Below are 27,861 nucleotides of genomic sequence, written 5' to 3' on the forward strand. Positions count from 1 at the left end.
CACTAATTCTCAAAACCTCTCTATTTACCTGCCGGATTGTCACAGCACGAGCTGGTCAAACAACACACTGTGATATGCAGCTATTCTAGCAAATGAACATAGGTCACTGATGTATAAACACTCAGAAGGAAAATCCCTACCCTGCAAAACAACCTTAACTCTGCCCTCTTTGAGTCCTGCCCCAGCGTGCCACTAACACACATACCAGCACTTTGCCCTCACACATGCTACAGGACACACTGGGGGTCTTGGTGGATGATCAGCTGAACATGAGCTCCCAGTGAGACGCTGCAGCCAAACAGAGCCAGTGAGATCCTGGGATGTAGAAACAGGGGAATCTGGAGAAGGAGCCAGGAGGTTATTTTACCTCTGGATTTGGCCCTGGTATGATTGCTGCTGGGATCCTGTGTCCAGTTCTGGTGCCCACCATCCAGGAAGGATGCTGATAAATTGGAGAGGGGTCAAAGAGGACCCAGGAGGATGATTAAAGGATTGGAAACACGTGCGTGTGAGCACAACAAGCACCAGCAGGAACTGAACCAGGCAGCTTCAGAGCGAAAAGCGTAAGCCTCTCTACAGTGTGAACCCGAGAGCCAGGGGCTGTACATGGGGCTGTAACAGACCCACATCCTCTGCAGATCAGCACAGCCGGGGACACGGAACACGCCATGGCCAATGATTTATACAGGTCCATACACCCCCTCCCAACTGCTGCCCCTCAGTGCCCTGGCGGGTTTGCTGAGTTTCCCAGAATGCACTGCCTCTGGGGGCTGGGCTGGGAAGAACTGGCTTGGTACCTAAGGATATCTCTGTGGAAATGATTTAAGAGGCAGGGTGAACTTGCATCAGTTTGAAACCCGGTTCAGCACAGCTAGCCAAGGGGCCCTGACCCGCTTGTGTTCGAAGCCGTTCTGTCCAACCAGTGCAGGTCTCCTGCACAGCCAAGGGGAGGGTGGAGAGAGAGACGTAGCTAAGATCACATGTGCTCAGTACCTGCATTTCCTGTGTGGTTTCCCTTGAAGAATGGTCAGTGCTGATGGGAGCCCTGAGCTGCACAGACCACGTCAGATGGCCAGTTAGTGGGGGGCCTCCTTTCCCCCCCTCTGAGCACCTGCTGGCAAATCAAACCAGGGCCCCGCTTGGCCAATGGAGGACGAAGAGGGCTACGCGGTATTAAACCTCCGGCCGAAGCAGAGACAACCAGGCCACCCCCCGGGAGCTGGGCCCCAAGGTAAGTGACTGAGCATCCTCCCAGGGCATCTACTTTCACAACGCAGCAATTACAGGGGGTTACTGGGGCTTCAAATTGACCCGTAGGAGCTGAAATTTAATGGGACCTGGGCACCCAACTCCACTGGACGGCTCTGACAGTCCCAGCCTGGGCCTTTACATGCCGCATGTCAGAGACAGGATGAGGGAAAGTGTCCCGGGATGAGCGGACAATCCATAGAGTGAAGCACAACTCCCTGCAGCAGAGAGTGAGTGAAGATACTCCCTGTATTTCCAGAGTCACTGCTAAGGGCTTGATCTGGCTAATACTCGTAGGTGTAGGATTTACTACCGTGAGCAGCACCATTAACTTCTGGCATTTTCTTCAGCATTGAACAGTGGGAAAGTATCAAACCAACAAAGCACCTAGTAAATGTTAGGGCTACGATAAATCCACCGGTGCGGTGCTTGACTGACCACCAGTAAGTGTATTTTCAGCGGACATTGAATGCAAACAATGGGATACATTGACACTGCTGTGACAGACAATGGAAAATGCGCTGTAGCCTTATTATGAAATCTGACTGTGCATCATCATTTAGGAGGTTTCCAGAGCCTAGGATCTTGGTCTAAATCAGAGGTTCTCTAACTGGGGGTTGGGACTCCTCAAAGAGTCGCAAGGTTATTGCATGAGGAGTGGCAAGCTGTCAGCCTCCACCCCAAACCCTGCCTTGCCTCCAGCATTTATAATGGTGTTAAATATATAAAAAAGTGTTTTTAATTTATAAGAGGCTTGCTAAGTGAAAGGGGTCACCACTACAAAAGTCTGAGAACTACTAGTCTCAATGAAGGCTGATGCTGCATTTTCCATAAGGACGAGGTAGCCAGACAATGTTGCACCAATTTAATGTGAACATCAATGGTCACAGCTGTTAATTCTTTCCTTCCTTTCCAGGCCAGGACCTAGGAAATACAATAAATCGCCCCATGTGTTTGTTTGAATTTTTAACCGCAACCATAGTTGTGTTTGGGCCCCTTTTGTGCTCACTTTCTGCAACTATCCCAGCTAACAAGCTGCCAGGCAGGAATAATTGCTTGGGAAATTATTCAATGCTTGGAGACGGGGATTTTTCAGGCAAATATTGGAGAAGTTCCCCAGCAAAGGGCAGGGTTAGGTTCCAGTCTGCGGGGGAAGGGGATCTGTAGGGGGCAGGGGAGGAAGTGTGGCACAGCGCCATCAGGTGGTCACTGCAGGTATCTCTCAGGATGGGCAGTGGCAGGAGGGCACAGGCTAGAGAGACATCTGGGGTAGGTCTACACCCTGCAGCTGGGAGCATGTCTCCCAACCCAGGTAGAGACATGGACTAGCTGTGGTTGAGTTAGTTTGTTAAAAATAACCGTGTGGACATTGCTGCATGGAGCAGCCCATGCTCCAGTGGCTAGCTTGAGCCACCGCCCATGCCGCACCGTCCGCACAGCTGTTTGTAGCACGCTAGCTTGAGCAGAGCTACCGCATGTCTGTCTACCCGGGCTTGGAATCCTACCTCCCGGCGGCAATGTAGACACGCACCCTTGGAGCTGGCGTTCTGGGCAGGGGCGGCTCTAGGAATCCGGCCGCCCCAAGCAGGGCGGCATGCCGCAGGGGGCGCGCTGCCGGTCACCGGTCCCGCGGCTCCGGGGGACCTCTTGCAGACGTGCCTGCAGAGGGTCCGCTGGTCCCGCGGCTCTGGTGGACCTCCCGCAGGCATGGCTGCGGAAGGTCCGCCGGAGCCGCCTGCCGCCCTGCCGGCAAAATGCCGCCCCACGTGTGCGCTTGGCGCGCTGGGGTCTGGAGCCGGCCCTGGTTCTGGGGTTCTCTGAGTGCAGCTGCTCCTGCTGCGTCGAGGAGAAACATAACCCACTGAGGGGGCTGCACTGGCCCCAGAGGGGACACATCCCCGGGTGTGTTATTGTTCCTCATGCTGGAGGCTGACAGTGCATCACCAACAGGGACCCTAGACGTCCATTTGCCCTGGAAAAAAACGGTATTTGCGGGGGGGCGGGGGGCGGTACAGAGAATCTTTAGTTTTTACATTTTGTGAAAAAAATAAACCATATATTAACTATTCACTAAATTTGACTGAAATTTGACTTATTCGATGTGCACAACCACCCCCTCTTGTGGTTGATTTTTGAATGTGCTTTAAATTGACATAGCTAAACATACACCAATAAACTACTTCTGGCGTATAGAGGTTACGCAATGACATACAGGGGGTGTGTTTTAATGCAGCTCAACTTTCATGTCAGCCTCCAGGAGTAACTCAGTACACAAGTAATGTTAATATAAAAGCAATTTTTCTTTATTTTTTTGTGCATTTAAAAAAATTTCTGAAGATAAAGAATACAGACATCGAAGTAAGAAATACAAATTGCAATTCTATTGATTTTATGTTATTGTAATGATTGTCAAGTATCAGAGGGGTAGCCGTGTTAGTCTGGATCTGTAAAAGCAGCAAAGAATCCTGTGGCACCTTATAGACTAACAGACGTTTTGCAGCATGAGCTTTCGTGGGTGAATACCCACTTCATCAGATGCAAGTAGTCAATGGCAAGTAGTCTACTTGCATCCGACGAAGTGGGTATTCACCCACGAAAGCTCATGCTGCAAAACGTCTGTTAGTCTATAAGGTGCCACAGGATTCTTTGCTGCTTTTGTAATGATTGATGGCCCTGGTAAGCTTCAAACTTGTTTAAAACTTGTAAATATATCGATAAAACATGGTGTTCAACTCATACCTCTATATATTGTGGCTCAGAAAACTAAAGTTCAGCGTTTCATTTTAATGACAGAAAAATGAGGATTGTTATGTTTTTTTAATCAGAGAATTTGGGATTGGGGCATTTATCACAGAAAACTAGGACCCCTGGTCATCAAACACGACTCTTCCAGGTTCCCCTCGGTACCCGCGCTGGATCTGGGTGGCCCTAGGGCTGGCCGGGGCCGGGTGCCTCGTCCTGCTGGGAGCGGTGGTAGCGCTGGCTGTCTGGGGTGAGTAACTCGAGGCCGCTGAGGCATTTAACAGGCACACGGACGTTATCTGTACTAGAGGGTTGCACAGTTTGTGTCGAGCTCACTGCATCCAGCAGGGTCTCCTGGCAGCCTCCCCACCACCACTTCAGGGACTCCCTACATCCCCACCCCCACCCTCATCTCATCTATATGCCCCTTATGTTCCTCTCCCCCCCCCCATTTCATTGTCCCCCATCCTTCCCCTTCTATGACAAGAGCTCTGTGTGTCCCCCACGTCCCTCACCCCACAAACCATTGTCCCCCATTCTCCCCTCCATGCCAGGGGCGGTGTCTGTGCCCCCTTTCTCCCTTGTCAGGGGTTCTGCACATCTGCCCCATTCCTCCCTCCTCGCATACCAGGGTCACACATTGTCCCCACCCTCCATGGCAGGTTCTGTGTGTTCCCCTCATTTCCAGGTCCCCACTTTCCCCCCTGGCCAGGTTTTCCCCTTTGTTGAGGTCGCTGTCCTGGGAGATCTGCCTGGGTGCTCAGTGCACGCTGCCAGCTGTGCAGCTTTATGGGCTCAGAATCACCCTGGGTATTTGTACCGCAGAGGTGGCAACCTTCCCCCGCAACCCCATCTCCACTCTGGGTCTCTGCTTCTCCCCACCACCACTGCCTCATCCCTCTACAAGCCATCCCTATAAGGCTCTTATTTCTGTTAGAGGCCAGGCTACAGACAGAGTAGCTTCTTGTGATCTATGCAGGCAACAACTGGAGATGCCAGAGAGACTTTCTGCCTGTGGCACCAGGCAACCTGGGAGCCCTGATTTTCCCCTGAATCCGGCTTTCTTGGTGTTCAATTTTCACCAGAATCAGTTGGATTCTTCCCATCGGTGCCTAGAACAGTCCCTGGAATGGCAGAATGAGTCGGAGGCGGCGTTCCAAAGTTATTGCGTTACAGAGAAATGCCACACTGTTGGTTCCAGGCCCTCACTTCACTCAGCCTAGTACAGCTGCACTGAGAGGCACAGGCGAGATCAGGGCTTCATAAAACATACCACGAGCCAACCCCTGCTCCAAGGTGCTAAGAGTCCAGCTAAGCACCATGAATTCCCCCCTCCTTCCCCACTGCGAGCCCAGCTCCAAGTCCAGTCCGTGTGTGAATGGCATCCTGGACACTTAATCGCTATCCCACGGGTCAGGTGTTATCCCAGCAAGTGCAGTTAGGAGCTTAGTACTTGACACGTGTGTGAACTGGCTGGGACAGGGTCACTGTTACACATGCAGGGGAAGTGGGACACCCAGTCTGTGTGTAACCCCTCTGCTGTGTGGTGTCGCAAGCAACAAGGGCCGGGTTCAATATCTAGGGGTTCCTCTTAACACAGAACCAGCTCGAGCCCCCACCCAGTTATTTTGGAAAACTAAACACCCTTGGGTGCCTGTAAGAGGCAATACTTCCCCACGTGCCAGCACAGTGTCTGTTCAACAAACAAAAACTTTTAGTTAAAGGGAACCCAGCATTTATTTGGGAAAACACCCCCTCCATGACTGAAAGTGCAAACACCCACCCCACTACTCTGGGCAGTGTCCTTTGCCTCAGTTTCCCACCTTGCAGTGTAAAAGTACAACGAACAAATATCCCTTTTAACATGCTGTGATGGGCTGGATCAGAGAAACTCCCTTGGAGCTGCCAACTGATGTGCCAAGACTACTTCTGTCCCTGCTTTCCTGCCCTCCCAGCTTGGGACTTCAGTGCCCTGCCTGGTTTGAGCCAGACCCGCTAGCCTGCTGCAAACCCAGACCCAGGTCTGAACCATGTCCCCTAACAGCTGTAGGCTTAACTGAAAGCAGCTTAAGAAGTGTTCCTGTCTCTAACACTCAGATGTCCAACTCCCAATGGGGTCCGAACCCCAAATAAATCTGTTTTACCCTGTATACAGCTTATATAGGGTAAACTCATAAATTGTTCGCCCTCTGTAACACTGATAGAGAGATATGCACAGGTGTTTGCCCCTCCCCCAGATATTAATACCTATTCTGGGTTAGTTAATAAGTAAAAAGTGATTTTATTAAAGTAGGATTTAAGTGGTTCCAAGTAAATAACAGACAGAACAAAGTGAATTACCAAGCAAAATAAAATAGAACATGCAAGTCTATGTCTAATACAGTAAGAAAACTGAATACAGATAAAAACCTCACCCTTAAAGAAATTCCAGTAAGCTTCCTTTTACAGACTAGTCTCCTTCTAGTCTGGGTCCAGCAATCACTCACACCCCCTGTGGTTACTGTCCTTTGTTCCAGTTTCTTTCAGGTATCCTTGGGGATGGAGAGACTCTCTCTTGAGCCAGCTGAAAACCAAAATGGAAGGGTCTCCCAGAGATTTAAATAGACTTTCTCTTGTGGGTGGAGACCCACTCCTCTCTCCTATGCAAAGTCTAGCTCCAAGATGAAGTTTTGGAGTCACATGGGCAAGTCACATGTCCACGCATGACTCAGTTTTTACAGGCAGCAGCCATTGTCCACATGTTACCTTGAGCTTTCGTGGGTGAATACCCACTTCTTCGGATGCAAGACGTATTCACCCACAAAAGCTCATGCTACAAAACGTCTGTTAGTCTATAAGGTGCCAAAGGATTCTTTGCTGCTTCTACAGAACCAGACTAACACGGCTACCCCTCTGATACATGTTACCTTGAACGTTCTCATGTAGACTTCTTATGTGGATTGGAGCCTTCCAAGATCCATTGTGCGTTAAGTGCTTCTTGACTGGGCACTTAACTTGCAAATTCCTTTGTAAAGAAGCTGACCAAATGCTTTACTAAAGGCTACTTAAAAATCAAGCAAGTACACAGCCAATATTCATAACTTCAAATACAATGACACATGCATACAAATAGGATTAATACATTCAGCAGATCATAACCTTTACAGAGATATATTACATAGCATATGTAGCATAAAACATATACCAGTTATGTCATATATACATTCATAAGCATATTTCCATAAAGCCTTAGGGGATGCACTGTCATACACACCACACACCACTCCCCTGCTGCACCCCACTCACATCCTTAGTCAGCAAAGACTCAGAGTTCAGAGGTGCAGATCCCCTCTACACCCGGTACTTGTGTACCTACATTGCCATTTGCAGTCCTGCAGCCCAAACCCAAGGCAGCTGACACAGGCCAACTACAGGGTGTTTAACGGCTCTGTAGACATACCCTGACTCTTCAGGCACAAGCCACAGACAGTCATCACTCCACCCCCACTCTCAACTGCAGTGGGATTTGGCATCTCGACCCCCTGCTTAGCAAGTGAGGTTCAGGTGAGGGTGACCTCCTCAATCAGGGCAGGCTAAGCACAGTTCTGCTGCCTGTTAACTGGACAATCAGGAGAACAACATTTCATTATCCTGCGTTCAAATTTAAACATTTTTATTAAAGCTAATGTTAAAAGTATCCAATAACACAGGTTAAGGAAAGAGGGTCTGTACATCTGGGTATAATGCTTAAATTATCCAAAAATACAAAGTTTGGTTTAAAAATCATAAAATACATATAGTCCATAATCTGCAATATCCCAAATTTAGGTTAATAAATGTAACAATACAGTTTAGATATTAGCACCCAAATATTTGGATACATCACTCATAAAAGGTTACACTAAGAGTAGCTTGCAAAAGCATATATAGCAATGAGTGTAGGTTATCCCACAGCAGTTGAGAATTTAGGCTAGGTTGTCTCTCAGTAAATACAATCCATGAGAGAAGTATTTCAGTTACTTTCCTGACTTCGCTTCTCAACGGCACTCCAGCTCATCTCTCCTGGTATTGCCGTTGTCCGGTGATGTGTTCTAAATAGATGTCCCTTGACCACTCGATGGCATCTGATACCATGAGTTGCTGCTAGGGTGACCAGACAGCAAATGTGAAAAATCCGGACGGGGGTGGGGAGGTAATAGGAGCCTATATAAGCAAAAGACCCAAAAATCGGGACTGTCCCTATAAAATTGGGGCATCTGGTCACCCTAGTTGCTGAACCAGCCAAGTATAGCACTGACCAATGCCGCATTCCCACAACACTAGAGCAATTTATAACCCAGCAGCAGCCAAAATTGGTCACTTTGGCAAAGCGGGTCTGTCTGCTGAATGCCTAGCCAGAGTAGGCGTGTCTATGCAAATACATTCTGCTCCTGAGGTCTTTCCCCCAGTTCATAAATAAAGAACTTATCAGATATTAAACTGATAAGAACAGACACACTAAGTATCAGGGGAGAGCTCATCAGACCCTGCTTACAGGTGTAGTGAATGAGTTTGTCTCTCTGCCCCTGGCCTAGCTGCGATGGAACCTTGATTTTACACCCTCTACAGGCTGGTTTTTAATCCCTACATAGTTGCCTTAGACGTGACTGTAACGCTGTTTTGAAGTTTCCCAGTTGCACGTCTCGTGTGCAGGACAGACCAGAGGAGCTACAAACGCATCAGAGAATGATGGTGCCAGAATCGTCAGTAGCACTGAATGCAGCTCCTGCCTGGAGGATTTCCAGTCTCGCTTGAAATCAATTCTGTGTGAACCCCACAATGGCAGCTTGGCAGGTAACCCCCACTCCTACTGTCCCAGAACCAGGAGTCACTCTCCCTGGAAGAGTTTGCAGGACTCTCCCTGTGACTGAAAACCCAGTCACTGTGTTAAAGGGACACGGTCAGCTTGAAATACCATGGGCTAGATTCTCATTCGCACCAAGGTCCCTTCATTTACACCACTCTGGCATTGCCATCCCCTGCTGCTCAAAAACCATTAGTCAGGCCCTCAAAAATCATATGATTTTAGAAGAAAAACACTTTTGTGGTTTGGGGGGGGGGTTGTTATTTTTTTCTTACTCACTTTCTGGTTTCTGAGCTTCTAGGTTGCGCTAAAGTCACATTTTCAAACTTTTCTTTTTTTAAAAAAAGTGAAATTCTCACAATCCCCTGACTCCAAGAGCTGGGGCTCAAAGGAAAAAACACCAAATATAATTAAACTTGTGATTGGGCAGTGAAAAAGAGGCTAAATGTAGGAGGAAATTTACAGTTTCCACGGGAACACATTTATTTTAACCAAAAACTGGAAAATTTCAACTGAAACATTTTCTGCGGTGATTTTCATTCTGAAAAGAAAAGGCAATTTTTTGGGTCAAGAAAAGTGGACAGAAAATTTTCAATCAATTCTGCTCATAACTACGGCAGGAGAACAATGTTCAGCCAGCAGGGTGATGTTTAAGTTGGGTTCGGGGACGACCTTTTAATATGCTTGAATGCTTTGGGTGTCATGATGTGCTATACACCCCAAGCGCCCCTCTCTTTTTTCACTTCATCCATTGCAGTGGGTGGGTGCAAGACACATGCTGTGGCTGCCTTCGTCTGTACCAATATGGCTGGGTTACTCTCCCTTGTCAGCTGCAGTGGTGTTGTGGCTGGGTTGGTCCCAGAAAGTTAGCGAGACAAGACCATGGGCCAACTTTTGATGGTGAAAGGTACAAACTTTGGAGCTCCACAGAGCTCTTCTTCGGGTTTCCTCTGATTTCCTCCCCCAGCCCGGAAGAAGAGCTCTGTGGAGCTCCACGTTTGTATCTTCCACCAACGGAAGTTAGTCCAGGAACAGGAATTACCCAGCTTGTCTCTCTCTTTCCTTGTTGCCGTCGTCCTCTTTATCTCCACCTGTTTCACATCAGATGTCTAGGCTGGGAGCACTTTGTGGCAGAGATTGTCTTAGTATGTTTGTGCAGCAGGGTGACCAGATGTCCCGATTTTATAGGTCCAGTCCTGATTTTTGGGACTTTTTCTTATATAGGCTCCTATTACCCCCCACCCCTGTCCCGATTTTTCACACTTGCTGTCTGGTCACCCTAGTGTGCAGCATCCCTAGCCCAACCCCAAACCCGATCCAGGGCAGGAACCTATCAGCTCTACTGTATTTCTTTGTATTGCAGTCCTGCCTCGGGGATCGAGGACCCCTTGTGCCAGATGCCATAAAAAACACGTCCCAAAAAGACAAACCCTTCCCCAGGGAGTGAACAGTCTAAGCACAATAAACAAGGCTCAGCCCTTTGTGCAGAGAAGCAGCAGTGACATCTAGTGGGCAGAATAATTCCCATTGCTAGAGCACAGACAATCTTAACAAAAGTGTAATAAATAATTCAACTGCTCGAGAGGCGGGATCCCAAAGTGCTTTACAAACCACATAGTACTTATGGGAATCATTTCCCCCACCATTGACATGCAGCCACCTCTGGGGTGAAACTCAACAGCTGTTCAGCAGCACACAACACTGGCAGACGATCTCTTAGGGAAATGGTTGAAGCAGAATCCACTCCCCTACTGGAATTTCCCAGGGCATTTGCAGGAGGCAAATTGTAGTCCCCCAAACTGTAATTTGAACCGACTCAGACCGCCACCATTAAAGAAGAGCCGTAGGATTTGTAATGAGCATAATGGGACCTTGCTTTTAACTCTCAGCTGAATTGTGACACCAGCAGAGGTGCAGCGCCCCCAGCTGCCAGGTTGGGTCTCTGGGTTCAGTTCTGCCTTAGTCGGGGGTGTCCCTCTTTCTCAGTCACCCCTATTATTTGTTTCAACACTGAGTTTCCCTTGAGGTCTCCCATCAGGGCCCAGCCTGAGTCTGTCTCCGTTCAGCTTTTATAAGCTGACATAGTCACCCCCCAAGAAATTACATTTGAATGCACCAAGCCAGAGATTCCTGCCACCCAGTGATTCCTGCATCGAGCCCAGAACTTGTGACTGAGTCAGAGCAGATCTTTAGTAAGAAACCAACTCTGTGTAAAGACTTGGAGCGAATTCTCTCCTCTCTGGCCTCCCAGCATCTTGCTATCCTGGCCTACAGCGTGCCCGGCTGCTTGAGTGCTGACCCTGAGAAAAGCCCTTGCTAGTACATTGCGTCTAAAGGCTTTTTACATGGCTGTAGGGAAAAAATTTAAGCAATATCTAGAACTAGAGTTGATACATTGTAAACCTAGTTCATGAAAAATATGAAAAGAAATGACAGTTTGATGTCCTTTGAAAGTCCTCCCCCTCTTTTCCAGTGGAGGGAAATGTTAAGAGTAAGTGTTTATTTCCCCTCCAAAACTGAATGAAATCCTCCATCTCTACCCCTCCATCAGTATTTCCATTTTGAGTCCCTTCTCCCCATCAAAAAATGAAAAATGTCAAGTAAAATAAAAACTTTTATTTTGGTCAAAATGGCATTTTCCATTAAAAAAGAACTTTGAACAAGAGTTTTCACCCAGCCATAGTTTGCATGTTCAGAATGAATGACACCTCTGCTCCTATTTCCCCCTCCAGGGGGCTCCGGGTGCAAACTCTGCCCCAGGGACTGGCTGCTGCATGGGGACAAGTGCTACTGGGTGTCTAAAGAGAGTAAAAACTGGACTGGGAGCCGTGACGACTGCTCGGGGAAGAGCTCTCGCATGCTTGTGATCCGGAACCGGGAGGAGATGGTAACAAAAAATACAGGCTCAAACTGCAGCTGGAGAGAGACGTGTGTCACTAGTTACAATCCCAGAGCAGCAGGTTTATCCAGCCTGGCTCTATCCCTCTGCCCCATTTCTCCTGTTCCCCCAGTTAACCAAACTCCACACTGGGGGGTTTTCTCCCCTTCTGGGGCATCTGGCTGATTAACATACAGTTCAGAACAAGACCCCCACAGCGTTCCCACCCCAGACGGCCCAGCTGGCTCCTGCAGGCTTTGCACCCCTGAGCCCTGTCTGGGAGCTCAGCAGAGTCATTCTGCATAGAGCTACTCACACAACCCCCCTACTCCACCAAATCTCACCCTGCCCAGCCTGATGTTGGGCTGCCCTTGTAGCCCCACCAGGCCTGGATCCTGGTCATCTGCTTCCCTCACCTGAACCTCCCAGTCCAGGGGCACCTAGTCCCAGGACAGGCTGAACCCAGGACTCTCTTAAAGGGCCAGTTCACCCTTTGACACCAAGGACTGGTGCTGACATTACCACGCCTGCATAGAGAGAGGCACATTTCCCACCCCTGCAGTGGGACTCTGCCCGGCGAGTGTGAGTTAGCTCAGATGCTGATGGGTTCCCCGGGTGACATTATGGGCAGAGCCACTGAAGCCAAGAGCAGGTATTAAAAGGAAGTAGGGAAGCAGGGAAAGCTTCAATAAGGATTTGAAGCGGATTTTAATGCGTGTCAGTCAGTTAGCAAGAGTCAGGCCATACTGTAACCCTAATGACGTGAGATTTGTAAAAGCAAGATAATGTAAGACAAAGTGAACTGTGTGAAAGTTGTTATGACCTTGCAATATGCAGTCTTGCTTTTTTCTAGTAGTAATACAAATAAGATAGCAAAGAGGCTTATGTATAAACAAATGCAATTGTTTTCTTTTTACTGTCTCCATGATTGCTAGAAATTGTCTGTAACAAAGGTATAAAGGCTTGATGTAATTGTTTACCAGTTGAGAGACCTGTCCAGGACTGGGGCGACCCTGTGTCCTATGGCACTCTCTCCCTCCATGGTAATTACTGGAGAATTAATAAAGTATTTGATTTTGCTGCACCCAAACAAAAAGCGAGAACTGAGTTTTTCTTCGACAATTTGGGGGCTCGTCCGGGATGGCAACGCCCACGGACCCACAGACGGCTACTACGGATCATTCCCCTTCGAACCCCATGGCGCCACATGAGAGGTATGAGACCTTTTGAAATCTCTATTGGGGTATCGGAGGAGGACTTTCCGTGAGGACGTCTGTCTCTGTTGGGCTCACGCCATCTGAACTTATTGACTGTGCAGCAGGATCAGATGCAAAGTGGTATTGGGGAGAGGCCCCAATAAGGTTAGTTTATAGCAGTACTGGGAACTGCTGAGTTGGCCAAGGTAAATGCATAAGGTAATGCATAAGGTAATGCATTAGAATGCACCGGTGCTGAGGGGTTTTTACCGCCTCAAGAGGGGTTGTCATACCGCCTCATGGTATTGGTCCGGACCAGGTAAAGATGCATCGTGGTTAAAAAAAAAAAAAAAATTTAAAAAGAGATAAAAAGGTTAAAAAAGTGTTAAAAAAAAAGAAAAAGGAAGAAAAAGAGGCCTTGGTGTGTGTGTGTGTACACCAGTGTGAGTGATCGTTATCGGAAGATGCCCAGAGTACCCTGTGAAGCGGAAGCTAATGATCAGGACTGCTCTAACGCAAGCCCGGTAACTAGTGGATCTTTAGGAGATCCGACCCATGGTGGGCTGACTCAGCCTGGCATAGTCCGGCGAGGAAGCTGCCTGCGTCTAGGAGTGTGTGACCCCATCTTCCCTCCCCTTTCCTTGTGAGTCTCTCCTGTGTGAGTGGAAAATAGGTAAGGGACTGCCTAAATATTCCACCTTACCCCCTAAGGGTACCCCAGCATATTACATGTACATACATTATGGTCCTAAAACCTGCAGGTATTTAGCGAATTGGAATCTTCACACGCATGAAAATTCATTTAAACAGTGCCCATTAAAGGGTATCTTCAATCTAGATAAGATCATATATCTCAGAGGAGCTTTTAATCACGAAAGAAAAGCCTCTGACACAGTGTGAGCAATTTGTCTAGGAACGGGTTAATTTGAAATTCGGCTTAGCCCAGAGATAAAGGAGAACTTGTTTTGTGTTCAAGGTCAAGAATCAGTGCGGACTATGCTAAGTGCAAAGGAAAACTGCTTTCAGCCCAAGCTGCTTGTGGAAAATAGAGACAGGGGCAACCAAAGGCAGTACAAGTTACAGGATTGGAATTATATTTGCAAAGCTTAACTTTCCAGTGAGACATGTGTGAGTATTAAAGTGGCTTAAGGCTTGGGGCATTCATATTTTTCCTGTGTGATGTGGGAGCATTCCCAACACTCTCCATTGTTGTTTTATTATTTTTAATGAAGTTTTAAAATTTGATTATATGCAGTGTCAGTCTGATCACCTGACATGAGGGATAAATTAGTAACAGGAATTTGTCACAGTTTGGTGAGCAATTATGTATGGGGGAGCCCTGCAGAATTTACACCATCTATCTGTTTTACCCTTGTTATTTTGTGTTTGCTTTGTTTGGTATTGTTGGTGTTATATGATAAGGATTGCATGATTAAAGGTGAGCTCTAATAGAATAAGGAAACACTATTTGGTTTTGGTGCACTATTTAGCTTTGGCTCTGTTTTGTTTGACCGGTTACTGTTGTTTTTCTGCTCTGTTCATTTGGGCGTTAGGTGTGTGAGCGGAACTGAACTTCTCGTTCGTAATTCCTCAGGGTGGAAGCCATGTGTGCGATGAAGCTCTGAGGTTGTCCTGAGATTTTACTGTCCCGCCCCCCTGTAACGGACAATGTACTAGAAGTGGAAAAATCTGGCTTAAACTGTAATTTTCTCTGCTCTCTGTGTAATTTTCTTTTCTGTTTAAGTGTCAGCAGACAAATGGGTGGGTCTCTGGGTAGACCCCTAAAGGAGTTTGGATTGTGTGTTAAGTAAATGGCCTTTACCCAATGGCCATGTATTTTTGCCCAGGTGGCAAGCCTTCGAAGGGAGGACTCGGGTAGTCTTCTGAGTAGAAATGTTCTGGGGAAAAGACCAGAAGGGTGGGGGCTAGTTGAGTAGCCCACCCTCCTAGCTAAGAACTGGTTGTGGAACAAGCTAGTGTCCATGGACGGGACGATTCAGCGAGAAAAAAAAGGATCGGGCCCACGCGGGCAGGCAACAGACAAAGAGATTTGGAAAACAGGTTGGAAACTTTTGAGGGTGTAGTGGAAAGAAGGTGTAAGTGAACATAAGCATGAGGATTTCAAATACTCAGAAGGATATTTGGAATGGTGATTTGAATTGGTAAAGTAGCTGTTGGAAGGGAGTTGCTAGAGGGAACAGCAGTTGAACTTTGTAAAAATGCTAAAGAGAACAGTTTTTGGTGTCTTTGAAATGTTTGTAAATAAATTTATTAGATTGTAATAATTTGGCTGTGAACAATTTTGTTAAATCAGTTGAAGAAGGTATACAGTGCTATGTAATGAAATTTTATTAGGCTCTACAGGCACTATAGGTGGTGATGTTTTCTTTCAGTGTTTACAAGCAGGAGTTAAAAGTAAAAAAAAGCAAGCCAGAAAGCATCTGTGTTAATGCAAATTAACTAACTGATAAGGTAGAGGCCGCTGAACCAGGGCTGTCTAAGAAACACATGCGAGAAAATATGGGGTAATTCCTCTGTTTTGCCTAGAATCAACAAGAGTATTTGTATATTTTAAGTATTTAACTGCCCAGAAGGGGTGGACCTCTGTTTTTGTCTTTCAGATAATCAAAGAACATTAATGCCAGCTGCACAGCATTCAACGTACTATGATTTACTGGCACAGTCACAATTATGTTGTGTGTTCTATGTTCTGTCTTGTGGTGTTTGTCTCGTGGCCAGAATTGTTGTGTTTAATGTTTTCATGAGATGGTCTGATTTGAAATCAAGCGGAAGTGTTGGATTGAAATGCAGATACTTGTTTTGTTCAACTTAGAATGCAAAGTGTTTGGTTACATCAGAAAAATGTGATATACTAAAGTCTAATACATTTTCTTAAGTAAGAGAAAGAAACTACATTGGCCAAATCTTTTAATTGAGAATTGTTGTTAAAATTTGCATACTGCCAGTCTTTGGAAGCAAGGACATGAAAAGTTAACCCACTCCCCATATTGTACAAGGGATCCTTCTGGCTACCTCAGACTTTTAGCCAGAGGGCTGGGGATGGTGGAAAGCTATTGGACTAGAGGTTATATTAAGTGAACTTCTCAAAGTGGGTGTGCTTGTCCTGGCTTGTTGTTCCAAAGTTCTGTAATAAGGTTATTTTAGTGAAAGGGTATATGTGGCATACATTGAATAATAAGACTAATGTATTGTATAACAGTAATGTTTATGTGTTCATGGTATAAAAGAAGGTGTATAAGTAAAGAGTGGAAGTTTCCTTTGTATGTTAACAGAAAAAAAAAAGAGCCAAGAAGGGAGAAAAAAAAAGAGAATAGCTAATATGCTCAGTCTAGGAAAAGGGGGGATGGTTGCTGCAGTTAAACAAGGTTGGTGTGCAGCGGCCAGCCCACTCTCCTCCTTGGGGACCTTTTGTAAATATTCAGATTGATTTTATTTAAATGTCTAAATGTTGTGGTTATGAATATGTATTAGTTTTAGTTAATGTATTTACCAATTGGGTTGAAGCTTTTCCCTGCACGAAAGCAGATGTCAGGACTGTTGTGAAATTTTGCTTAAAGATTTTGTGCCACATTTTGCCATCCCTGTGGGTATCAACAGTGATCGTGGAATTCATTTTACTGGACAGATTGTAAAGGAGTTATGTGCAGCTCACTGCCCTCACCACCCACAGTCTGCTGGGACAATGGAACGCCAGAACGGGACTTAAAAAAATAAACTGGCCAAGATTTGTGCTGAGACACACTTAAAGTGGCCAGATGCCCTTCCTTTGGCACTGATGTGTATGAGAGCCATTCCCAATCGAAAGACTGGACTCAGCCCTCATGAAATTTTGACAGGATGCCCAATGCGACTACCAGCTGCACCCCCACTATCCCCAGCTCAGATGGACATTCATTTGATGGATGACATAATGCTTAAATATTGTCTGGCACTAATGAAATGTGTTAAGTCTTTTTTTTATACACAGGTGATGGAAGCACTACCGAAGGATCCTGTGCAACCTTGCCACTCGTTAGAACCAGGAGCCTGGGTCTACATACAGATCCATCAACGCACGACTGCCTTGGCTCCACGCTGGAACGGCCCTTTCCAAGTCCTGCTGACTACCGACACCGCTGTGAAGTGCCACAGACTGACTGCTTGGACCCAGGATTCTCACTGCAAAAAGACCCCTCCACATCAGAAGAATTCTCCTACTGATGATTAGCCTATTCTTTCTTCTAGTTCCACTGTGCTTCTGGACAGCAGGAAAAAGGACAAGGTGACGTACTGGCAACCTCTCCCTTGTCCACTGACAGACCAACTGTGCCTTTAGACTTTTCTAGAAAAAGCAAAGCCATTACAGGGTGATATGTGCTGGCAACCTCTCCCCTGTAGGATGCTAAACCACAATTGGTTTGGGAAAGAAGAAGAAACACTCACTCCGCTGACATTGCCAAAGTCCAGGAATTCCTGACTAAAAGGACGTTGAGAACTGACCCTGGTGAAGAAACAAAGAATTGTACACTGGCAAGAAGAAATTTATGGGACCCATGCTTGGGACTGTGGTATTAATTGGATTTTGGGGTTTAATCTACAGGCTGCGCCCTGTGTTTTGGATAAATTCTTCAGGAGGTATTGCCCTCCCTAATTGGATTTTAAATGACATTGCCCTTATCCAGTTTTCAAATCACTTCTACATACCCAGATTGCTCACAAGGGGCTGCCATTAGATTAGCACAACAGAGGGCCTGGGCTATTTCCTCTAGGAAGAAGAGGGATCTGACCGGATCCCTGTGGGCTAGGGCCAATATCTTACAAGCCAAGAACATGATAAGAAATTGGGCCAACTGGAAAGGCCACTAGTCTTATTTTTGAAGCTCAGCTATCTTAAGTACGGGCTGGAGTTGGTGAGTTACATGTCATTTCCAGCCCTTAGTTCTATGACCCAGAAGTTACTGACAGAGATGGTATTGAATATCACTGAGGCTGGGAAGGCATTGCAGTGGGATCTAGACCAGACTTGGCCCACTGCCCTTACTGTCACATCAGGAGTGCCATCTGATCTGTGGTCATGGAGACATACTTGGACACTTTCTGGATGGAAGTGTGGACATTCACTGTGCTCCTTCCAAGCATATGGACCGGTTAGGGTGGGTGTGGGCTCCCACTTACCGAATCCTACCGGGTCCATGGGGAGGATGCATGTGGGATTGGGTGCTTCACCGAGATATCTGGGAAGTGAGACCGCCTGATTCTCCTAATCGATTTTTAGTTAGTGCTCCTGGGATTACAGCTGATATTTGGATGGGGTTAGGAAATCTATGGACATTTTGGCCGTTAGAACCACCACAGCTTCAGTGTGTACAGAAACTGAAGCCAGGGGACGTTGTCACTGTTTATGACAATATTTGCTGGGAGGGTAGAGGTCAAGGAACTACCCTGACAGGACACCCACTTTTTCAAGCTGATGATAGCTGTGTGTACGTTGATGCCACCACTTTACAAGATATACATATTAATCTTACCACTGCTGCAGGCAATCATTTCATTTACTGGCCTGCAGATAGAATGTTGTAAGTAGCTCTTAGATTTCAGGTATATTTTAATTGGATCTGAGTAGTGCCTGCTCGGTTTCAAAAATTTGCTTTCATTGTTACCAGAGGTTCGAAGAATCTCTGCATTGCAAGGGCAAATTCACATGCTTCAGAATATATATCATGCTGAAAAGAATGCCTTTCATACAGCTTATAGAGTGTCTACTTTATGTACTAAGTATGATGTATTGTGCTTTGTAACCAAAACTGTACAACAACCCCATTATTTTATTCCTATGGGAATGTTATTGTTTGTAGTGTTGTTAGTTAGTTTAGGATTATGTTGTTGTTGTTGTAAAAAACGTAATGATAGTAATAATACCTTTCATGATCATGCTAATCATGCATTGTCATTCCATCCCTTGACAACCCCTAAGATTGACATATCTGCTGTAGAATCTGAAATCCATGGTTTAATGCAAATGGAGATTTGAAAATATTTGTTGTACTAGAAGTACAAAAGGGGGGAGTGTGGAAGCAGGGAAAGCTTCAATAAGGATTTGAAGCGGATTTTAATGCGTGTCAGTCAGTTAGCAAGAGTCAGGCCATACTGTAACCCTAATGACGTGAGATTTGTAAAAGCAAGATAATGTAAGACAAAGTGAACTGTGTGAAAGTTGTTACGACCTTGCAATATGCAGTCTTGCTTTTTTCTAGTAGTAATACAAATAAGATAGCAAAGAGGCTTATGTATAAACAAATGCAATTGTTTTCTTTTTACTGTCTCCACGATTGCTAGAAATTGTCTGTAACAAAGGTATAAAGGCTTGATGTAATTGTTTACCAGTTGAGAGACCTGTCCAGGACTGGGGCGACCCTGTGTCCTATGGCACTCTCTCCCTCCATGGTAATTACTGGAGAAATAATAAAGTATTTGATTTTGCTGCACCCAAACAAAAAGCGAGAACTGAGTTTTTCTTCAACAAGGAAGTTCCAGCATCTTACAGCATGTTCACCCTTCCCCCTGTGCTTTGCACCTCACAGGATTTCATACAGGATGTTATACAAGGTGCAAGCTACGTCTGGATTGGACTTAAAGTGACACCCCCAGGGGGGGAAATGGACCTGGGTGGACGGTTCCCCGTTAGATCCAATGCTGTAAGTGCTGGCTGAGGTTTATTGGCTGAGAGATGTTTGAGGAAAGCTCCCATTGTATAACTTGCTGATGTTAAATGTTCAACATCAGCCTAAGACCTAAACATTTTACCAGTGTAGCTACATCAGTTAAGAGTATTTTTCCTAACATGGGTGTGCCAGTAAAGCCCCCAGTGTAGCTGCAGTTTTACCAAGGTGCCTGTGCTTATTGCAGTGTAGCTTATGCTGATCGGGGGCACTGGCATAAGCTGTAGTGGTAGAAGCCCTTAGATATGGCTATAGCTGTGTCCACACTACAGGGCTTCCAGTATAACTGCACCAGAATCACCTCCTAGTGTACACAAGGGCTAAGGTGCTGATCTGCCCCTCCACCCCATTACCATAGTATCTGAGCATGTCACAATCTTTACTGTATTTATCCTCTCACTTGCCTGTGAGGCAGGGCAGGGCTATTATCCCCATGCTACAGATGGAAAAACTGAGGCACAGAGAGACTAACGGTAGGATTCACAAAGGTATTTAGGTGCCTAACGCTCATTGCTTTCAAGGGGAGTTAGATGCCTGAGTATTTTTGTGAATCCCACCCTAAGTGACTTGCCCAGAGTGACACAAGAGCATGGGCAGAGCAGGGAATTCAACCATCCTCCTTCTGTTGCACGTCAGTTCCTCTGGGCTGGCAGCTGGAGGCTGTGACATGTAATCACTGGTAAGAATGTGGCCACTGCTCCTGCCTGTGCAAGGGGGACCCTGAGAAGAAGTTGTGTGTAGGGCCCTCAAATGTCTTACTACGGCCCTGTCTCTGGGCTCTGCTGGGTTCCCCTGGGCTCTGTCCTCCCTCTGGTCTTTGTGCTCCCAGTGTCAGATGGAGGGTGGGGGCAGAAAGTGGTGGTGTCTCAGGCACCACCCTTTGTGGGGTCACAGTGAGCTGCTGCTCCCAGTCAATTGGATGGACCCTTATCCCTTGATCCTCCCTCTCCTTCCTTCCACTAGAACAGTGGAATTTATCATCAGTGCAGATCAGCGTTAACACCCCACTGCGGTGTGGGGGGCAGCTCCCCCATCTTAGAGAGACGGTCTTGGGGCTTGTCTAGACAAGCACGTTGTGGGCAGCAGGCTGGGATGTAAACCTACCTCACACAAGCTTTCTGTGCGCACACGGACTGCCCTGGGGACCCTCCTGTTGTGCACTAAAAATTACCAATGGCACTTGCAGTCCTGTCAGACTGTCCACACGGCCAGTGAGCGCAAGCTAGATTTACACCCCAGCCTGCCACGCCCTAAGGGCTAGATTCACAAAGGGACTTGTGCGTTGGGATGCTGAGTTTCACCGTGCCTAGAAAATCCCTGGGATTCTCAAAGCCTGAAGCCTGGTCTACACTAGGCGTTTAAATCGGTTTTAGGAGTGTAAAACCGATTTAACGCCACAACCGTCCACACTAGGAGACACCTTATATCGATTTTAATGGCTCTTTAAATCGGTTTCTGTACTCCTCCCCGACGAGAGGAGTAGCGCTAATATCGGGATTAACATATCGGAATAGGGTTAGTGTGGCCGCAAATCGACGGTATTGGCCTCCGGGCGGTATCCCACAGTGCACCAGTGACCGCTCTGGACAGCATTCTGAACTCGGATGCACTGGCCAGGTAGACAGGAAAAGCCCCGCGAACTTTTGAAATTCATTTCCTGCTTCCCCAGCGTGGAGAGCTCATCAGCACAGGTGACCACGCACAGCTCATCTGCACAGGTAACAATGCAGTCTCCTGAGAATCGAAAAAGAGCCCCATCATGGACTGCATGGGAGGTACTGGATCTGATCGCTATCTGGGGAGAGGATTCAGTGCTAACAGAACTGCGTTCCAAAAGACGAAATGAAGAAGTATTTGAAAGAATTTCTAAGGCTATGACGGATAAAGGCCACAGCAGGGACTCAGTGCAGTGCAGAGTGAAAGTTAAGGAGCTCAGACAAGCCTACCAGAAAACCAAAGAAGCAAACGGAAGGTCCGGGGCAGGTCGAAAAACATGCCGCTTCTATGCTGAGCTGCATGCAATTTTAGGGGGCTGCGCCACAAGTACCCCACCCCTGATCGTGGATTCCGAGGTGGGAGTTGTAATCTCTGCCATGTCTGAGGATTATGCAGACGGGGAAGATGAAGATGAAGAAGAGGAGGAAGACCTAGCAGAGAGCACACAGCACTCCGTGAGCCCCAGCAGCCAGGAGCTTTTTATCACCCTGATGGAATTACCCTCCTCCCAGCCCTCACAAGCCACTATCCCAGACAATGACGCCATGGAAGGGAGCTCTGGTGAGTGTACCTTTGCAAATAGCAAACATTGTTTTTTAATCAAGCCTTTTTTAATGATTTATTTGCCCTGAGGACTTGGGATGCATTCGCAGACAGTATAGTTACTTAGAAAAGTTTGTTAACATGTCCGGGGATTGAGAGGAAATCCTCCAGGGACATCTCGATGAAGCGCTCCTGGGCAAGGCAGCCTTGTTCCGCCCACCATGGTAGGACACTTTACCACGCCATGCATGTAGCAAGTAATCAGGTATCATTGCGTGGCAAAGCATAGCAGCGTATGGTCCCGGTGACTGCTGGCATTCAAGAAGCATCCGCTCTTTATCTTGTTGTGTTATCCTCAGCAAAGTGATATCGTTCAGGACAACCTGGTTAAAAATCAGGAATTTAAGTAAGGGGGGTGGCCATTTTTCTACTGGGTTCGTGGACTGCAGCAGCTTAAAAAAAAACCTTTCCTGCACGTAGCGAAGCGGGGGGAGGGGAGGAGTGAAATGCCGATGATCTTTTCTGTGTTTGGTCACCGGCGATCTTCCCCAAGCTACCAGCCACGCAGTGGGTGGGGGGGTGGGAAGGTTGTTGATTAGCAGGGAGCTAGCGTGGTATTAGCCATGCGTTGGGGGGGAGGGGTAAATCACTACAGAAGCCGAAAGACAGTGGCTTACCATGGCCGCATGCAAGCTGAATTCTGATGCCTGGACCTGTGTCTGTGAGATCAGTAACTCCAGAGCTGCAAGCACTCACTATTAAGATGAAAAATGCGACCTTGTAGGGAAATCACATGTGCTAGGTGAATAGTGCTGTTCACTGTGAAAGAGTATAACCATTGTTCTGTAAAATGTATCTTTCTAAATATTTATCTCCCTCATGCAGCTGCAAATTTTTCAACCATCCCTCCTCCATCCCAAAGGCTAGCACAGATAAGGCGGAGGAAAAAGAAGACGCGAGATGAGATGTTCTCGGATATTATGGAAGTTACACACAATGAAAGAGCTCATCTGAATGAGTGGAAGGACGTGGTATCAAATTACAGGAAAGAGGCCAGTGAACGTGAGGACAGGAGGGATGAACGTGAGGACAGGAGGGACAACCGAGATGAGAGGTGGCGGCAGGAAGACCGGCAGGAAAATCAGCGGTGGCGGCAGGAAGATCAGCGGTGGCGGGATGCAACTCTGGGGCTGCTGCGTGATCAAACTGACATGCTCCGGCGTCTGGTGGAGCTTCAGGAACGGCAGCAGGATCACAGAGTGCCGCTGCAGCCCCTGTATAACCACCCTCAACCCTCACCATGTTCCACATCCTCCTCACCCAGACGTGTAAGAACGCGTGGGGGGAGGCTCCGTGCACCCGCCCACTCCACCCCCGTGGACAGCCCAACCAGAAGGCTGTCATTACTGTGAATTTTTTTAATGGCCTTCTCCATCCCTCTTATCCTCCTCCCAAACCACACCCTTACTTCTCTCCCTCTTTTTATAATGAATTAATAAAGAATTCATGCTTTTTAAATGAGAGTGACTTTATTTGCATAAGTAAGCTGTACTCGAAGGGGGAGGGGGAGTTGCTTACAGGGACTGAGTCAATCAAGGGGGTTGGGTGTTCATCAACAAACACAGCAGTCACACTGTACCCTGGCCATTGATGAAGCTCGTTTTCAAAGCTTCTCTGATGCGCACCGCTTCCTGGTGTGCTCTTCTAATCTCCCTGGTGTCTGGCTGCGCATAATCAGCGGCCAGGTGATTTGCCTCAGCCTCCCACCCCGCCATAAAGGTCTCCCCCTTACTCTCACAGAGATTGTGGAGAATACAGCAAGCAGTAATAACATAGGGGACATTGGTTTGGCTGAGGTCTGAGCGAGTCAGTAATGTCCGCCAGCGCGCCTTTAAATGGCCAAATGCACATTCCACCACCATTCTGCACTTGCTCAGCCTGTAATTGAACAGATCCTGACCACTGTCCAGGCTGCCTGTGTATGGCTTCATGAGCCATGGCATCAAGGGGTAGGCTGGGTCCCCCAGGATAACGACAGGCATTTCAACATCCCCAACTGTTATTTTCTGGTCTGGGAAGTAATTCCCTTGCTGCAGCCGTTTAAACAGAGTAGTGCTTCTGAAGATGCGAGCGTCATGAACCCTCCCTGGCCATCCCACGTGGATGTTTGTGAAACGTCCCTTGTGATCTACCAGTGCTTGCAGCACCATTGAAAAGTACCCCTTCCGGTTTACGTACTGGGTGCCCCGGCGCTGCGGTGCCAAGATAGGGATATGGGTTCCATCTATCACCCCCCCCCACAGTTAGGGAATCCCAGTGCAGCAAAGCCATCCACTATGGCCTGCACGTTTCCCAGAGTCACAACCTTTCGTAGCAGCAGCTTAGTGATTGCTTTGGCTACTTGCATCACAGCAGCCCCCACAGTAGATTTTCCAACTCCAAATTGATTCCCAACTGACCGGTAGCTGTCTGGCGTTGCAAGCTTCCACAGGGCTATCGCCACTCGCTTCTCTACTGTGAGGGCTGCTCTCATCTTGGTATTATGGCGTTTCAGGGCAGGGGCAAGCAAGTCACAAAGTTCCATGAAAGTGCCCTTACGCATGCGAAAGTTTCGCAGCCACTGGGAATCGTCCCACACCTGCAACACAATGCGGTCCCACCAGTCAGTGCTTGTTTCCCGGGCCCAAAATCGGCGTTCAATGGATAGAATCTGCCCCATTACCATCAAGATCTCCAAAGCGCAAGGGCCCGCGGTTTGAGAGAATTCTGTGTCTACGTCCTCATCACTGTCATCACCGCGCTGCCGTATCCGCCTCCTCCTCGCCTCGGTTTGAAGGTCCTGGTTCACCATAGACTGCACGAGAGTGCGCGAGGTGTTTAAAACATTCACGATTGCGGTATTGAGCTGAGCAGGGTCCATGCTTGCTGTGCTATGGCGTCTGCACAGTTCACCAAGCAAAAAAGGCGTGAAACGGTTGTCTGCTGCTCAGGGAGGGAGGGGTGAGGCTGTACCCAGAACCACCTGCGACAATGATTTTTGCCCTATCAGGCACTGGGATCTCAACCCGGAAATTCCAAGGGGCGGGGGAGGCTGCGGGAACTATGGGATAGCTACAGGATAGCTACCCACAGTGCAACACTCCAGAAATCGACGCTAGCCTCGGACCATGGACGCACACCACCGATTTAATGTGTTTAGTGTGGCCGCGCGCACTCAATTTTATACAATCTGTTTTGCAAAACCGGTTTATGTAAATTCGGAATAATCCCGTAGTGTAGACGTACCCTGAGTTAGGTGCCCGGGTTCTCTGTACAATGCATGGGGAGAGATCGGTGCCTCAGAATGGGAGTCACAAAGCCAGCGCGCTAGGCGGGGAACTGCCTAAGTCAGCCAATGGGAGAGAAAGCGAGGGGGAGGAAACCAACCACTGCCTCTCTCAGGGAATTTGGTGCCTAAGAGTCCGTCTACGCTGCGGCCAGGTCTACACTACAAACGTACTGTGGTGCAGCTACGTCACTCGGGGGTGTGAAAAATCCCCACCCGAGTCATGTAGTTACACTGACCTAATTCCCTGTGTAGACAGCGCTATGTCAATGGTGGGGGGTTCTCCCGTCAGAGCTACCACCCCTCGGAGAGGGGAATTAACTACGCCGAGGGGAGACGCTCTCCTAGCCGTGTAGGAGCATCTTCACTTAAGCGCTACAGTGGCATAACTACACTGGTGCAACGTTTTACGGTTAGACCTGCCCTACACGTGCTACAGTGTCCCAGTGTGGCGCTGCAGCTGCTCCAGTGCGGCGCTGCAGTGTGGACACTTTCTACAGTGATGGACGTGGGTTTGGTTTCTTTAGGAAATTCACCCCCTTGAGAGGCGGTAGCTAGGTCAATGGACTTGGTCCAGTAAAAAATATTACCTCACCCACCTTGTGTCTCTAACATCCTGGGACCGACACAGCTACAACTACACTGCACACACCACTGTCAGTATGGCAGGCTTCCTGCTTCAAATGTACTTTTAAAAAATGGATAGTTTTTTGCATCTTTAACAAGTTGTTTCTCAAACTCTTCCTTGGCCTGCCTCCTTAGACATTTACAATTCACTTGCCGGAGTTTGTGCTTCTTCCTCTTTTCCTCATTTGGATTTGTCTTGCAAATTTAAGGATATCTTTTTGCTTCTAACACCCTCCATTATTCTGCTGTTCAGCCAGGGTGGCATTTTTTTGGTCCTCCTCCTGTCTTTTTTTTTATTTGGGGTACACACTTAGCCCTGGGCTACACTACAGACTTCCATTGGGATAACTATGTTGTCCAGGGGTGGGAAAAATCCACCCCAAGAGACACAATTATACCGACCTAAACACCGGGTGTAGACAGCGCCATATTGATGGGGAGGCTTGTCCTGTCGCCACAGCTACTGCCTGTTGGGGAGGTGGATTATCTACGCTGATGGGAGAAGCTCTCTGGTCAGCGTAGGGAGTGTCTTCACTGCAGCGCTGTAAGTGTAGACAAGCCCCTTAGTCTGAGCCTCTGATGGTGTTTTTAAGTAGTCTCCGTGCTGCTAGGAGGCATTTTACCCTTGTGCCAGCTCTGTGCATTTTCCATCCAACAAGCGTCCTGCTGCTCATGTAGTTCCCCTTTCTGAAGTTAAATGTCACTGTTTGGGGCTTTTTTGGTATTATCCACCCTACAGGGATGCTAAATTTAATTACTGTGTCACTGTTACCAGGCAGTTCAGCTCCATTCACCTCTTGGGGCAGATCCTGTCTTCCACTGGGGACTAAATCAGGAATTGCCTCTCCCCTTGTGGGTGCCAGGCCCAGCTGCTCCAAGAAGCAGTCATAGATGGGGGGCTAGAAATCATCTCTCTGCATCATTTAGTCCCTGTGCTCCAATCGCTCTTTAAATTATTTATCCACACGAAAGACGGAGACCCCCCTGACCACACACACCTCAGACTATCCCATAGCTCAGTGTTAGAGGGGAACTTGAAATGGGGTCTCCCACATTCCAGGTGAGTGCCCCAACCCCTGGGTTTGCTCCTCCCTGCTTTGAACATGCTGACTGGGTCGGGGCCTGCAAGTGCATTAGGCGGGGGAACGCCTGTCTGCTGCTGGCTCATGCATCACACACTGGGGCTTAGGCAGCCAGCAGCAGAGGGCGGCAGCAGCACGTGGGCTGAGTGACAGAGATACAGATACCTAGGAAACTTTTACTCTGACAGTTAAGGCACTGAGTGAGATCAGTTGCCTCCAGGGTTTGGTGGCAGCTGAGCCGGGGTTTGGTGAATCCCAGGGGGACGTGGTTCTGGGATGGAGGTGTTTAAAGTGGCCGCTAGGCTCTTAAATCCCTTTGTGAACCCAGCCCCAACCATTCATCCGGACAAGTCCTCAGGCTCCCTGCAGCCCTTTATTACCCAGGTCACACGGTGCAGGTTTCCTCTCTCCCCTGAGACTCAGATTTGGTTTTTAAAGGAAAGTCGAGATGCAGGAACTCAGGGTGGCCACTTCTAACAAGAAAGTACCAGGTCACCAACCCCATGAGATTCAGCCTAGTTCATTCCTTGCCAGAGACCCCCTCACTCAGCTCACATTCTCGATTGATGCTCTGCAGGAAAGTTAGAGATGAAGGACAACACCAGAGCCAAGCTTCCCATTAGGGTGAGTGGGAGGAAAGACTCACCTCTGGGCCCTTCCTTGCTACAGGGACCATAATGACAGATGCTCTTTAATTCTGCAGCTTCTCAGGCTCTGCTGAAGGGAACAGCTGTGGCTGGATAGGAGGCAACCGGATTCAGTCTGAGACGTGTGCTGCTGAGTTCAAATGGATCTGCCAGAAAGAAGCTGCCGGGGTATAAACAGTGGAGCTGAGGAGTCGCATTCGTGTCTCTGTAACGTGCAGTCCCCTGCGTGTAGGCTGACGGGGCAGGACTGGGCTTTAGGCAGAGCTCTAAGCCGGGGGCAGAGCAGAGCCCCGGGAGGTGCTGGGACTCAGGTGCC

The 27,861-nt window shown here is 47.8% G+C and overlaps 1 protein-coding gene and 1 pseudogene across 1 annotated transcript in view; both read left to right on the forward strand.

Annotated features, from left to right (window-relative positions):
- LOC123345648 (protein S100-A16-like) overlaps positions 1–27,861 on the forward strand; it is a 643,389-nt gene that overhangs the window by 189,544 nt on the left and 425,984 nt on the right. The window lies entirely within an intron of this gene.
- LOC123345877 lies at positions 1,147–27,719 on the forward strand (annotated as a pseudogene).

Source organism: Mauremys mutica, chromosome 12, assembly GCF_020497125.1.
Source record: "Mauremys mutica isolate MM-2020 ecotype Southern chromosome 12, ASM2049712v1, whole genome shotgun sequence".
Classification (NCBI taxonomy): domain Eukaryota; kingdom Metazoa; phylum Chordata; order Testudines; family Geoemydidae; genus Mauremys; species Mauremys mutica.